The sequence below is a fragment of the Meleagris gallopavo genome, chromosome 13, assembly GCF_905368555.1.
Source record: "Meleagris gallopavo chromosome 13, MGAL_WU_HG_1.1, whole genome shotgun sequence".
Classification (NCBI taxonomy): domain Eukaryota; kingdom Metazoa; phylum Chordata; class Aves; order Galliformes; family Phasianidae; genus Meleagris; species Meleagris gallopavo.
The window spans coordinates 12,700,550-12,716,315 of NC_139416.1; the positions used below are offsets into that span (position 1 = coordinate 12,700,550).

General features: G+C 35.4%; 1 long non-coding RNA gene across 1 annotated transcript in view; it reads right to left on the bottom strand.

Annotated features, from left to right (window-relative positions):
- The window catches only part of LOC104913041 (uncharacterized), a 68,360-nt gene extending 60,733 nt beyond the window's left edge, over nucleotides 1-7,627 (bottom strand). The window contains exon 1 of the long non-coding RNA XR_004161208.2: nucleotides 7,524-7,627. This is a non-coding gene — a long non-coding RNA (uncharacterized LOC104913041). The remainder of the gene's footprint in view (nucleotides 1-7,523) is intronic.
- Between the last annotated feature and the right edge of the window lie 8,139 nt (nucleotides 7,628-15,766).

Below are 15,766 nucleotides of genomic sequence, written 5' to 3' on the forward strand. Positions count from 1 at the left end.
ATAATTCTGCCATTAGTGTGGTTGGTAAACCGTGTAAGCTCAACTACTGTGTTATTCAAAAATGATCCTGCTAAAAAAGTAAATCATGCAATCTCTAGCATCATCAATTGGATACTGGATGCAGCTGTGTAACAGGTTTGTTTATGCAGCTACAATTTTGCTCTCTATTTTCTTTTGCTATTAACTAATAATGTAAAGTAAAAAAAAATCTTTGAATCTCAGAGAAAAAGAGCCAGCTGTAAACAAATGTTATATTTTCTGAGGCTTATGTTTTCTCTTATGGAAAGCAATGCATGGGAAAATGTTATATATTTCTCATAAAAAGATACCTAAAATATCACTGCATACCACTTCATTTAGAAGGAAGATTTAGATGTTCTGATAAATGTTCATATGTGTGTGATTAAAAAAGAAAGGTGCCCTGAAAACTGAAGATTTGATGAACGTGAAAATCCATGAAGAGTTAGGCAACCAAATGACATATCTGAGGTATAGAATATTACTCATATTATTATTTTAACAGTGAAGTCTAAATTCTAGTCTCTTTGCATTACTGACTTAAACTACTTAGTGTATTTACAGCCTGACACATTTGAAAACCGATACAGTGAAAACGATTTTTTTTTTCCACCTTTAAGCTAATTTCCACATTTTTCTGCTGTCCTTCCCAAAATAATTCATTCACTGACAAAAAGCTATTTGAATAATCTTTATATATACAAGTTTCCGCAGAATGGAAACTAAAGAATAAAGAAGTGAGCTGAATTCCTAAGTGCAGTCTGAAACATTTGGATGCATGAAGATTACGTTATTCACTGCAGAAATTTTCACTGAGCAAAAGAATTGACTGTGAGCCTGGTATGCCATACATTCAGTGACTACAAGACATTTTTTCTTGAATGTCTCTGAATATATTTAGCATTACTTACTTTATGGCCAAAGAAACAAAAAACAATTATTGCATATTAATTAAGAGTAAACATTACCAGATGTGTGCTATCTACAAGAATAGCTTTGTGTCTGAAAATGACTAGATCTAATCTAAAATGAAGTGCTGAGATTAGCTGAAATCCTCCAGACATTATCTCTATGTAGCACTTGTTCTAAGGCTAAGATCGATGAAACCTTAAAGAAGGATTTAGTGATGCCGATAGGATTTTCTCCTTTTGATAGACTGTTAGAAGAAAAAAGCCATATTAATAGGAACACATTAAAAAGTTTCTTGATTGTGAATTTGCACTACATGTAATGCTCACCCTGTAGAAATGAATTGTAAAACAACCCTTTATTAACGTAAGAAATTCTTTTTTACATTGGTAACACCACTTCAGATGTTCATGAAACATAAATCTTTCTGATTATAAGATGCCAAATTTGGATTGCAAAAAAAACCCAGATTCGAGCAAAGACTAAAGTTAACGAAAACACTGAAATCTATGTCAGCTGCATGAATCCTACCTATTATCAGAAGATAATCTCTTGCTTCATATGCTCTCAAGCATTCCAACCATGTGTTAGTGACACTGCTGCTGTCTCAATGAGGTATTTTCTATAGTGGTGAATAGGTAGGTGAATACTCTCTGCTGAAATACACTCAGAGAGAATAAAGGCTTTTAATACACTTTAACATGGCAGTCATGTCTGAACCATTATGAGCAGTTTTTATTCCTAATTTCAATAAAACCAAACTGTTATTATACATTAATAAACAGATTACTACTGCTGACAAAACAAACTGTCCACCCATATTTAGAATTAGATGCACTTCTTTCCCAGATGGCAACTACAGTGAGACAGTGCTTAATCTTCCTATAAGCTGCTGTATTGTGTCCAAATGCAGAGGAGACAAAACCAGTTCTAGAACAGAAAAACAGAAGTAGATGAAATAAAAAAAGAGACAAAGATGTGGATAGGAATAATAGATAAATAGAGCAGGTCAGTAAGGAACAAAGGAAGGCAGAGGCAGATGATAGGGAAGACCAAACAAAGTTGAAAGCAGGTTGAGGCCCATTAAGCAGGAAGTCAGAGTATGGTAGGCTTTGGCTCATTAAACAAAATATAATCTAGAAAAAGGGCAAAGTGGGGTGTTTAAAATACACCACAACTAGAAAGTAGCTGAAGGACATACAAGCTCCTATAATGGGACAAAAGCAGGATACCAAAATGAAAAGTGAGTACCTTATGCAATAAAATTAATTTTTTAAAAGGTTATTTGTAATGAACACATTGACCAATTCAGCAACTCAGTTGCAATAGTGCAACCCAACAAAGGAGAAAGAAAATTCAGCAGTTAGCTATGTCAAAATCAGCTCAAGATTAAGTGAGACAGACACTGGGCTCAAGTTTTACTGAGACTGCAGAACAGAAAATAAATGAAAACTAAACATACACTAACTGAAGTAAGAGATATGCTGCACATAGGAAATTACTTAAGCATTAATTAGCACAAATTGGCTGAAAGCAATGTGCTAGGCTTTTACTAGAAGATGGGGATAAATCTATGTCAAAAAGCTTTCTTTTTTGTAGTCCTTATTCAGGGCTTTTACCTCTCACCCACTATAGTGGGTATTCTCAAAACACCAGAAGATCTGAGCCACATTTTTAGTTCAACTGAGCTGTAATGTTTTACATCTGAGGCATTTCAGGGGATGATTCAGGAGAAGAAATATTACTAGAAACAGATTTAAATGGAAAATATATTTTAATGTCCCACAGAGCACTGAGATTTCAAAATCCTCTCGTGCTATGCTGAAACAGAAATCTTAGGAAACCAAGAGCAGGAAACCATTAAAAAGGAACAAAACCAGAAAACCTCATGAAAACTGTCCACTTGTACTCTGCTTATCACAGCATTGCTCTGGAATCTGAAAGAGTTCAAATTCCTGCTCTGATCTTCACACGGCAATTCAAATCTGGAAAATGCCTTTCCAACTCAAAAAAAGCTTCTGACAAAACCTTGTGTGTTCCAGCAGAGCTCTGTTTTTGACAAGCCAGTATTTCCTGATGTAAAACAGCTTCTCAACAAATTTTGAAATAGACTCTCTCTGTATAATGACACATTAACAAAAAGTAACTCATGGACAATGAGTGTAAATTGTGTTATAGCAATTAACACACTCCAAACTCCTGAAAGTTTTCAGTGGTTTTAAGATAGATTATACTGACTGTATGAATAGGACCATCAAACTTCATGCTTATTACAGAAGGACTGGTCTTACTGATGAGCCATGTATTAGTTTTGCTGGGAAAAGGTATTAAAATGCTGTTCAGTTTGATAAGGATTGTGCATCAGAAAGGATAAAAAAAAGACAGAAATGTTCATCTAGGAAAATCAGTTTGTTTGTTACTCAGTCATTTGTTAGGAGACAGTCTTAAGTACATCAGCAGTCATATAGAAATGTGAAAAACATTTTGCAGTGTCAATAACAAAATGCTGAAGTATATAGGTGTGATAGAAGATTTTACTTTTTATTTGGCTAGAAAAATTCATCTAAGAGAAACAGTCTTACAGGTAGCTGAAAATTGGTCATTTGTGGGCATTTTAATAACTTTTTTCCTTCTGTATTTCATATCAGCTTATTCTCTTTGAACAGAAGCACACAGATAACATTGATGCTACATTTATATTTAAACAGAGGAGATCATCATGATGAGGTTTAAATGAAGAAGAAAGAATTGAGGAAGAATTCAGGAAGAAATGAGCAATTTTTCACCATTTCTTTTAAAGGAGAAGATATATTTGTACATTTCTCAGAATGTACAATATCTGCCTGAGAGACTGGAATTTATTTATATGAAGAAGCAATTTCCTGTCTCCCTCTGGTAAATAATGTATTCAAATAAGAGTTCTACAAATGTGCATTATGTGTTGATTGCCTCTGATGGAACTGTTCTAGTCTGATAGCTAAATACGTATTTATAAATCTCTTCAAAATCCATAGTATAGACCACCAAAGTGTAATGGTTCTTCCTGACGTGGTTCCAGTCTGTTGTGCAAATACACATTTAAGATGTATAAGATGGATATTACTTATCTTAAAAAGGCAAACACACTCAAAAACACCATTCAGGAAATACCAAGTCACTGTAGACTCAGTCTGAAACGCATCAGAATCCAAAATAATTGAATCCTTCTGTTCACTTTGATCTGAAAGTACTCAACATCTCATCGGAAATGCTCAGCATCATCAGAACAGGAGGACAGAAAAAGATTATAAGGAGTCAAAAAGACATTTTGTACAAAATAGTCTTTCTTAGGAACAGAATCCTGAAGATGCAATAATAATGCATACAGCTGTAATAGTAGATGAAAATACTCATTTTTTTACATTGTAATGAAAGGAGGTTAGGGTAGGGGCTATTAAACGCACATAATCCCTCACCGAAGTAATATGATGTCTATTTCCATTACACGCTTGAAACAGTGAGGCTAAAATATATTCTCTAACATATAATGGTGGCTTTGTCAAGCAGCAGATCTGATCTTTTGTATACACAATACTTGCGAATTATTCTTGTTTTTAATCTATCAGTCTACTTTTCCGCCCACAAAAAACAAACAAACAAACAAACAACAACAAAAAAAAAACAACAACAGAAAAACACTTGATAAACCCCAAGGAAAACAGTTTGTATTGCTAAATCTTTTTATCATCTCTGCTGTAGCTGCATTCAAGACACCTCTGAAATACTGTAATGATCTGAAGCCTGTCTTTAAAGTGTATCTTTGCTTTATATCGTCCATCCTTCAGGTGAGAATATTTCTGGAGTTGACCTGTCCTGAGTAGTGCTGAATCTATGCAGCTCTAGAACATCATACTGGCTGAATGTAAGCAATAACATTACATGTGTCTCCTTTCTTGTTCTGCTGCTTTTGTTGATTAGGCTAGGACTCAAGGACAGAATATTAGATCACATATTCTGAACATGTGAAAATCAACTGTCCGTGTTCAAAAGACCCAAGATACACTAAGTATATTCTTTATCATCTTCCACGGAAACAATGGGACTTCAATGCATCTACTGATAGTAAAATTATTATAATTTTTCTTTAAAATCTGACTATAACTGAGCTTTCTTTGCCAACTGAAAACAAAACCAATTAAAAAAAAAAGAAAAAAAAAAGAACAGCTACCCCTTACACATCTGCCTATCTCCAAGTATTTGCCAAGTTTTTGGAGCAGAGTCATTCACTTCAAGAGAATGAAATAAAAAGTCTTGTCTACACTGTTGACCTTGTTTAAAATTTCCTTTTTAGCTCAACTCCCAATTTAATCTCACTGGACTAAACTCTCAAGGCAGGATGAAACCAACTTCTAAGAGATCTTTAAGAAGGAATTCTGAATTAAGGCAATATAAGCCCTATTTATGTATCCCTGACTAGAGATACAATAGCATTTTAAATATGGCTTTAGCCTCCACTTATTCTCTAAATACACCCATGTGATATTGTAGTTCTTATTCAATCAAAAACTGAGAAATATTTAGTCTAAATGCTACTCTAAACAGTTTCAACAGAATTTTCATACAGTCCTGACTCTATTATAAAGGGCAATGCCCTCTTTATTTTAATGGTGCAGGCTTTCATCAGATGTACATAAAATACCTGCATAAAAAGTAGAAAGTTTGGTTGTCAGCTTTCAAGTCTTTCGAGAGTAGAGAAAGAAGGATACTCCCCTCAGAGCCACTAAATCTACATATAATTAATTACACTTAAAAAAGCTATGCATCTGGGGGAAAATTTTCAAGCTGTAAAAAGACTCAAACATTCGCTTTTGTGTTTTGAGTGAAGTGGTCCTGAAAGCAACCTGACACATTTAACTCAGCATTACCGGCTGCTGCTAACATAAACAGTTTTGAAAATCTGAAGTAAAATACATCTGTGATCATTTGGGCTGGATGAAACGAACGATATATGGCTATTTGGGAAAACAATGAGCATTCACTGGAGTTCAGAATTTAATATTATTCAGATGAATCAGTGAAAATATTGGGTGTACAGCTATTTCAGATAGATAAGCCAGAGTGAAAACACATTCTTCTCTTCATTCCTATTAGCAGACCACAGTTCATTTTCCACCTTGTATGAGGCCTGCTGTTTTCTCTTTTTTTGTGCATACATTGTACATTTTGTACTTTTACAGTTCATATAAGGGGTCAAATCCTAAGCGATGATGAGTGACTGCTATGCACACTGGCTTAAATAGGCATTTTACAAACCTGCCTCAATTTAAGATTCAGTTCTCTCTACACACTGTTTACATCAACCTCATTGCCAGTTTTTTTAAACAAGGGAAAAGCAATTGCCTTGAATAACATGGTTCCTACTGTGTACATAATCTGGAAAGCATTTTTCTTTCTTTATACCAAAAAAGAATTTGTCTGCAAATTCAACGTGTTTTTTCCTACAAGTCTTGTACATCAAGGACAAAAAACAGACTTTGAGATGTTTGAAAACCTAAAAACTTTGCACTAAAAAATTAACTAAATAAAATAGAAGGTGGGACCTACAGCCCAGGCCTGCAGTTATTGCTGGGTTTGGAATAAATACGAGGTTCTAAAACTTACTGTTAGGTCTATACAGAAGATGATATTTGGGAAGAGTAAAATGGCAAACTCCAACTTTCTTAACTTTCAACTTTCTTCATTATTCTTCAGCCAGTTTAGATGCTCTCATCTATGCAAACTGGCTCTGCAAACTATGCTTTTATTTGATGGATTTTATGTAATTAGTAAGTTATGTATATGGCTGGACAATGGAAGCAAGCAAACTAAGTGAAAAAAGAGTGTTCATCAGCAACTGGAAGAGTCAGCTTTACTGATTAGAACTGTCTTGTTCTTATTTTGCTCAAAAAATCTCTATATGCACATAGGTTGTCTTTGAGGTTTTAGCATGGAAAATTTCGTACAAATGCAAGCTTAACTCTAACCTACCTAGAACCACAGCATTATTCGCATGGTACCTCTATACTTCTAAGGTGTCATTAAAATATTTTGGTTGATACCTGCTCTTAAAAGATACATAGTCACTTGCTCTTATCTTGATTCATATTACATTTATTTTTAGAAATTAGGGCTTTCAAATAGGCCTTGATCCTGCCTTGCTAAAGGAACTTACGTAGTTAAAACTATACTGAAAAGGATGATAGCTGTAAGTTGTACCTCTAGATATTCTTCAGATTTACTGTAATGTTTTTGAAGGATAGAATTTTCCAGGAGTAGCAGAAGCATCTCAGATTTTAATATCATAAATTGAATTCAGTATTAAATTCAATGACAGCGGCTTTTTGACCACAAGTGGTTTTGCATGGAAAATTCAGCTTTAGATTACTGAATTGGATGAGAAATAGTTACTACTATCTGCTGTCTTCTGGTCATACTTTAGGAGTTATTACTTCAAAAAACAGTCAGGAAAATCTAGCAAAAGCAGCCATTTTTTGAACAAGAGGCAATTACTAATTTTATAGCACTATGAATGTTATACAACCAGTATAGAAAGTAACATAGTATTATATATGCCTTACTGTTCACTGAGCCACTTCATCTTTCAGTAGTGCCTCGTGTACAGAAACATAGTTGAGCATCTTCATGCTGGGGCACCTCTCTCCCATACACAGAACTTCTAACTGTAGGGAAACAATACAAGAGATCAGGATTAGATCATCATTGTAACTTAATCAAGTAAAGGAGTTTAAGATATCAGTGAACAAAAAAAGTATGGGGATGTTCTGAAGAGGTAATGTGTAGCTCCTAAGCATCCACAAGTTGACAATTCCAATTAGATATTGCCACATTTTAAAAGATCTGGCTTTTGAAAATAGTCTCACTTCCTGGCTACCATTTAGGGCACCTCTGTGAGCTCTCCAACCACATGACAGCAAATAAATGTCTCCTTCAGGCGTGTTGAGTTCAGTGCTACCATGCCAGGTACAGTCATCAGCTGGGTAACACTGTAGGTCTTCATTTGGATGAGGCTAAAGGGAAGCAGATGTGCCTGCATTTGGTACTCCCTTGTGACTGGGAATCCTGAAAACTTCACAGAGATTTGCTATCTGTTCAGCTGCCAAATGCATCAACTGCTGCCTGTGCAAACTGGCATACTACAGTTTTGTTTGAACGAATGGTTAGCATTTAAAGCACATTCCAGACAAGATGCCTGGCACACTATATGCAAAGAAATGTACTTTGATTTCCTCTCATTTCTAACTATGTATCCTCCCCCTTGTTTTTCTATTACAGCTCAGGTTACACTGCTATTTAATATGTTGGTTGTTCATCCTCATTTTCTTCCCTACTGTCCCTCACCTCATTACCCTCTTGCATACAGTCTAAGCCAAGCACAACTTAGGTTCACAACTTAAGTGTTTATTAGTGTAGTGTCCAGCAGTAAACTTAGGAAACACATATGCTGAAACTTGTACACCGAGAACTTTCTCACAAACTATATCATCTTACACAAGCATCACAAAAAAAATCCACATTTCTGCATGATAAAATATGTAGTCAGATCTGCAAAATTAGCTTTAGCTATTCATCTCTGCAGATGTATCCATGTTAATCATAATGCAGCTACAAACCCATACAGACAAATAGGAACATGAAGAATAAGAGAAGGCACAGATGTATTTTGCATTAAGTGTTAGAGGTCGGGTAAGAAGTTCAGCACAAACAAAACGTTACCACCAGTGATGTACATAGGTTCTGCTCTGCAGATTTGTTTAATCTGTCTTCAAAGAGAAGTTCAGCCAAGAGGTTTTGATTTCGGGCTCGCGGCTACACAAAGAGAGTGACCCACTCAAGGTCATGCAGCAAGTCAGCAGTTTAATTAGGATTTGATCTCAGAACTTTCCTGGTTTATGGCTATTAGCTCTAACAAGCAGCTGGTACAATCTTCTATAAACATTTATGTAGATGGTCAGTGGCCAAGAATGAAACCTGTTCCAGGCAGCTGTGTTCACCACTCTACTACTCTGTTACTCAGAAATCTAGATAAATCATCACACAATGAAGTGGTTGGATAGCAGTTCCATAAAAAGAGATTTGGGAGTTACAGTGGATTGCAAGTTGAACATGAATCACCACTTAGATACTGCACAAAGGGAAACACCATACTGGGATTATAAGCAAAAATACAACCTGCAGGATACAGAAAGAAACCTCTCTGCTCAGCACTCACAGCTCCTGTTAATGTTAAGTCCACCTGTGGACAACACACTTTGAGATATGTGAACCAGTTTGAGAGAATCCAGAAGCAGGAAAAAGAAACAATCAGAGGCTGAGAAACAGAGTTAAGGGGGGAAAAAAAAAGAAACATACAAGCAAACACTGAATGGAAAACTCAGGTCTGCTCTGTAGGTTGTGGTGAGAAGGGCAACAAGCAGAAGGGACTGCATCGCAACAAATAAAGTATTGCTTAGGCAAATAAAACTTACAGTGGAAATTACTGGTACAATAAAAGGTGAATTGTCCTTTATGTATTTCAAATACCCACCTGTCAGTGGTCATTGGTACTCACAAAAAAGTGCTAGAAACCCAGTACACATGGGTGCACATGGAAGTGCTTTTCAGCCCACTCTTCACCCTGTCACATCTTTGTGAATGGTATCCCTTTTCTGCTATGTAACATCAATTGTTTTACCCAGTTTGGTGTCATCCATCAACCTGCTGAGGATTTCAATCCATTGCACAGGTCCTTAATGAATACTTAAACAACAGTAGTCTATTATTAGCATCAATGCCTGAAGAACAAACTTGTAACTGGTCACCAACTGGACTTTGGATTAGTTCCCATTAGTCACATTAGTTGCCATAGGATCCACATTACACTGTATAGAGAACCTCATAGGATTAAGCATACTCTGCCACTTACTCAGTACATATGTACATATGTATGCCCATATATTTCCCATAAACCCTGTCCTCCCACACATATAGACTTTGTGGGTGAAAATACCAAGCCTTGGCTTTCATAACTCGAACAGTTTTTTAGTAGAAAAAATGTGTACAATACCTTATTCAGAACCACCAAATCAAATGCTTATAAATAAGAGAAATTAGACTTCAAGTGATACTCTGCAAAGGTGTTGACACATAGTGTGCCTTGACAGACCATCTGGTAAATGTGGATGTCATTCAATATTCTGAATTTCTGAGTGAATGGCATGCCAAAACCTCACAAGAATAAGGAATTGTACACCAAATGCCAATCATTCATTATTTTCTAATTCCCTAAGGAATACTTTTTATTTCAGTATGGCATTTCTAAAGGAAAAAAATCCTGTGCCTCTGTAAATGAAAATTCTTCAATTTTGTATCAAGCCAAGGCTTGACACAGAGAATGCACGCAGTCTGCATGCAGGCTTCTCTAAGGGATGACCATGTACAAGTTATGGAAATGGTGATGCTATGAAGAAAAACAAAGGCCTCATTAAAATGCTGTTGAGTTTTCCTTGTTTGTTTTCACTTTCTAGACTTCTAGGAGACAGAATTTAAAGAAAAGAAAAAAAAAAAAAACAAGAGTAGGAGAGTAGGAATACCTCAAAATACCATAATAATTAACTCAAAGTGACTGAAATGAGTAATGCAATATCATGCCTAGATTTTACATCTATTATAGACTGCTTAATGTAACAAATTCTGTAGCACAGATGGACACTAACGATGCGTGTGTATTAGAAAATATAAATAAAAGAAGACATGAGAATCACAGAATCAGCAAGGTTGGAAAAGACTCCCAAAATCCTCTAGTAGAACCATCTACCTACCACCAATATTTCCCCACTAAACCATGTCTCTCAGTGCAACATCTAAATGTTTCATGAACACCTCCAGAGAGTGACTCCAACAACTCCCTGGGCAGCTTGTTCCAGTGCCTGACCTCTCTTTCAGAGTTTTTCCTAAAGTCTGAATCTCCCCTGGCCCAACATGAGGCCATTCCCACAAGTCCTATTGCAAGTTACATGGGAGAAGAGGCTGACCCCAACCTCACCACAACCTCCTTTCAGGTAGTTGTAGAGAGCCTCTTCTTCTCCAAACTGAACAATCCCAGTTCCCTCGGCTATTCCTCATAAGACTTGTGCTCCAGACCCCTCACCAGCTTCACCGCCGTTATCTGAATACGCTCCAGGGCACTGATGCCTTTCTTGTAATGAGGGGCCCAAAACTGAACGCAGTACTCAAGCCACTGAGAAAATCTGTTTTCCAAATGTAGTACATTCCTCAGTTCTTACTGTTTGGTACACCTCTTTTAAAGTAATTTTAGTAACTTTTATTATCATTTGATAACTTCCTTTCTACCGCAACAAATACATGCAAATCTTCCTTCCACCCACACAAAGTCAGCCCACCCAACCAAACACAAATTGAAACAGACTAAAACCTTTTACATATGTAAAATTGTTGATGTACAAAATATGTTCAAGAAAATATACCTTCCTTGTTGCAACATATTTCTCACATATCCAAGAATTGTTCATTAAGTGCTTTACAAGAAACTATGTTTTGTTTAAAAATGTACTTCAATTCATACTGTTAAGTATTCAGAATGGAGTAAGCTGTTGTGTTTTACCTGATTTTTTTTTTCAGACTGCAGACAACATAGTCAGTTACTAGTGCTGCTCTACAGATGACTATTAGTCAGCTAAAATTTTTGTAAAGCACATTTTAGCTTGTATATTTGTATTATGCTTTGTACTTTTCAACTTCCACTAACAGTAAATAATTTCCAGCATGCAAAACATGTATGGGAAATAAGAAAAGAAAATCTTCAATCCGGGTTAAGAGAAGACCAACAAGAAAGATATTTGACCTTCTATGACCCGTTGTTTTAACTAAACTTTCAGACTCCTCTTAAACAGCAATGCATGTCTCTGAATTGAGAAATATAAGAGAGTTGTATATTGTCCTGAAGGATGTGCTAAGGACATACAGTGCTCCAGGCATGAACACTGAACACAAGGTATGCCTTGAAAAATGTCAGAAGATTAGGGATGAATGAAGGTGCATGTGACCTTCATTGTGCAAGGGCTCGAAATAGAGAAAAACTAAGAAAAATGCATTGATTTTCTCATTTCCCCTATTTGTATGTTAGATTTTGCTTCTTATAGGGAAGAGATGAAAAGCCACTTTCCTGAATAAATTTCCAACTCTGCCTTGAACTGTGCTATGAACTATGATTCATTACATCAATACACCATTTTCACTGAAATTGGTGTTTATCTCAGCATAATAAAATATTAAAGTCAACACCAGCCAGTTCTGTTTAGTGAGATACTTAAGCATGCAAATAAACCCAGTGTAGACAATGGCAGTGTGGAAGACACAAGATCTATTCACATTATTAAACATTAAGAGCAACTATCTGAATATTTCCTTTGTTACCATCCCCCAAAATACATGGAACTGTAAATATATTTTCATTTTTTGCTTCATCACTTATTTGAAAAAAGAGAAATTAAATATTATTTTCAATCAAACTGATTTAAAATCATTTGCTTTTTCTCATTAATTTGACAAATCATTTTCATCCTATGTGAAATATTAATTTCCTAAAGCCAAGTGTTCAATAGATTAAGAAAGAAAGCTTCAAGAAAGAAAAAGACTACAATTCACTTAATACTTCCAGAGAAGCTATTTGTCCAATTACATATAATGATACCAAGGCTAAAGCAACTTGGAGTACAACAAACCCATTGCTTACTACTCCTAGACTAAAATAGTATCTCTTTCTCCTACTTCCTAATGCCCCCAAAACAAAAGCTATATGTAAGCAGAGACTTTCGTTCTTTTGATTAATATCAAAAGTGAGAACCAGAGAATTTCAATGCTCACCCAGAGCTGACTCCAATCTTTGCACTACCAGAATACTCTGGTATCTGCAGTACCAGAATATCCAGGTAATTGCCTTGGACACAAGCAAATGGCATTCTCCCACTCCGCCATCTAGGACATCTAGCAGTGAAAATTCTCCCTTTCCTTTGAAGTTATTCAGTGAACAAGACAGACTTGTGAGGAGCCAAACCAATGTAGTTCATTCTTTGTAATTACATAATCTGAAGGGAAAAAAAGCTTAGTTATCAGTTTTGTGACCTATCTTTGCACCACTCATTTAAAACATAACCCCTGTGCCAACAAATCCAATTTTCTCTCATGAACTAAACCACAGAATAAAGCAGATGGATTGACAGTCATGCACAAGAAGTTGTCCTTACAGAACATAATCACTTCAAAGAATTAACTTGTGAACAATATTGCAATGATCCATCCATAGACAGCTCTCTGGAAATGGTCTCTCCTCCTTTCTATTTCCAAGACCTGTAGCAAGTTAGCATAACTTACATGCTTCTCTGTCCTCCATCATTATGGTATCAGCATGAGTCACAAACATTAATTCATAGATTCATGGATTGCAAGGCCAGAATGAACAACTGGGACTGACCTTCTTCATGATGCAGACCAATAATTTTTGCATCAAACCTGTCATTTCAGCTGAGTTATAAAATATCTTTCAGAAAATTGTTTAGCCTTCATTAAAAGATTAGAATTGATAGAAATTCTAATCTATCTGTAATTATTATTTTCTTCTGGCCTTATAAAATGTTTCCTTATTTCTGCTCTGACTTTTCTATTTTTTACTTTAAATCACTGTATTTGCTTATCCTTTTTCCCCCCCTCCGAGATTAAAGAGCAATCAGAAATTCAGAAATATCTTTGACATTAAAATAACATAAAATTAAGTCTCTTTCTTTTTCCCTTAAAAGTTCAATAATCTTGGCTTTTCTTGCTTTCTCTGCTGTGATCTTTTTCAACAGTTTTCTGACAAGGCATCTCTTTCTGCTGTTTGCTGAGCTCTTACAATTTTTATTTCATCATTACAATCTTTTTTTTATTTTTTATTTTTTAATTAGTCAATATTCACAAGTCATTGTCATCCCTATAGTTCCCTATGTGGTGAGAATAAAATTTCTTTAATCCATAAATGTTCACTATAAAATTAGTATAAGACCTGGTATGTCCAATTTAAAATCCAATTTAAAATAAAAAATACAGATAAAAGCAATCTGATTAATGGCAGAAAGGAAGCATGTGGCAGAATCAGGACTTGATGATGTTCCAGCCTAGCCATAAAGACAAGATTATCCTGACCCTTTATTAAGCACAGAGCAACTCCCAGAATTTAAAAAAGGAAATGCAAGTTCTCAGATCTATTTGCTTCTTTCAATACTAATTAAAATCACTAGTGATTGTATTTGTAACTTTTAATGTACTAGTTACCAACTATAAGTATTTTCTTTAACTGAATAAGATGACACTAAATTTCAATAAGATTTTCGTAATTCTTCAGAGAAACACAAATGCCATTTACCCACATCTGTACTACTACTGTAACACATTTTCTGCATTACACATTCAGAGTCTGTCACCTCCACAGCAAGTTCCCATACTGTTTCTCAGTGTGAACTGCCATCTTCGTGGTTACATCAGCTGAAATGCCTGGGTGTTTCTTGGTTGTGAGCTTCTGTTGCTATTTGAAAAAATGACAAAGACAATTTTCCTGATTTGACAACTAATAGAAACATACTACCTGAAGAGATGATCTGCATCCTTCATTTTATTTTATTTCATTTTGTATTAAATACAAGACTTTCTAGATCATCACTATTTGCCAGAAGAGATGTTGGTTAACAGCATTTAGTTCAGCCATTGCTGAACTAAAACTCATGCTTCCTGTGACAATAAACACTATACATGATCTCTCCATCATCAGTGAGACTTCCCTAGTGTTACTAAGACACTGGAAATAGCACAGCAGAGCAATTTTGTTCTTATGGTGGTAAAATCACACTATTTCCTCAAAATATGAAGATTTATTGTGGCAAAAATGATAGATGGATGATCAGCCTGCCACCCCTTAACCTTCCATAGACTTTCTCCACCTTTTCAATTTCTACTCCTTCTGTACACTGTTATCTCTAGCAATGCAATGCTTGCTCTTGTTGTGCCCTGATAACGAGCATTTTAAAAAGTAGCTTTTCTTTGCAAAAGTTACTCAGACATTCCAATTATTCTGATACTTAATTTTTACTTATTTTCAAAGGGTTATCTACACTGTGTTGAAGTGATTTTAATTCTTCTATTTTATTATCATCCAGTATGCTCACACAGCATATTAATCCTTCTTATACTACCATAAAGTCAAAGGAAAACTTTTGCAATTTTGTTTTTATTCCAAATATACTAGCTAAGTCTTCAGCTTTAATAGAAATGCATTTTTATTATTTTTTCTTTTTAACTGTGATAGAAAAGGGATTGCTTCTGTGACAGTTCAGGGAATTTTCATATGTTCAAGTCATAAATTGCTATAACACAAAATGTGCCATTGTCTGTATGACTGAGTATATACATGTCATAGAATCATTAAGGTTGGAAAGTCCAATAAGATCATCTAGTCCAACCATCAACACATGCCTGTGACCTCTCTAGACCATGTCACTCAATGTGACATCCATCCTTTTCTTGAAAACCTCCAGGGATGGTGATTCTACTTCTTGGGGAGTCTGTTCCAATACCTCACCATGCTGAGAATTAATTTTTCCTAGTTTCCAACCTGACCAAAGACAGTGGAAGGTCATTAAACTTCAAGGATGATATTAGGGAAAGAAAAAAGAAAAAAAATAACAAAAAAAAAAAAAAAAAAAAAAAGCTTGGCTGAAAGCTATAGAAATCAGCCCAGCCCTTGTGTAAAAGAAGTTTGTGAAGAAGTTTCACA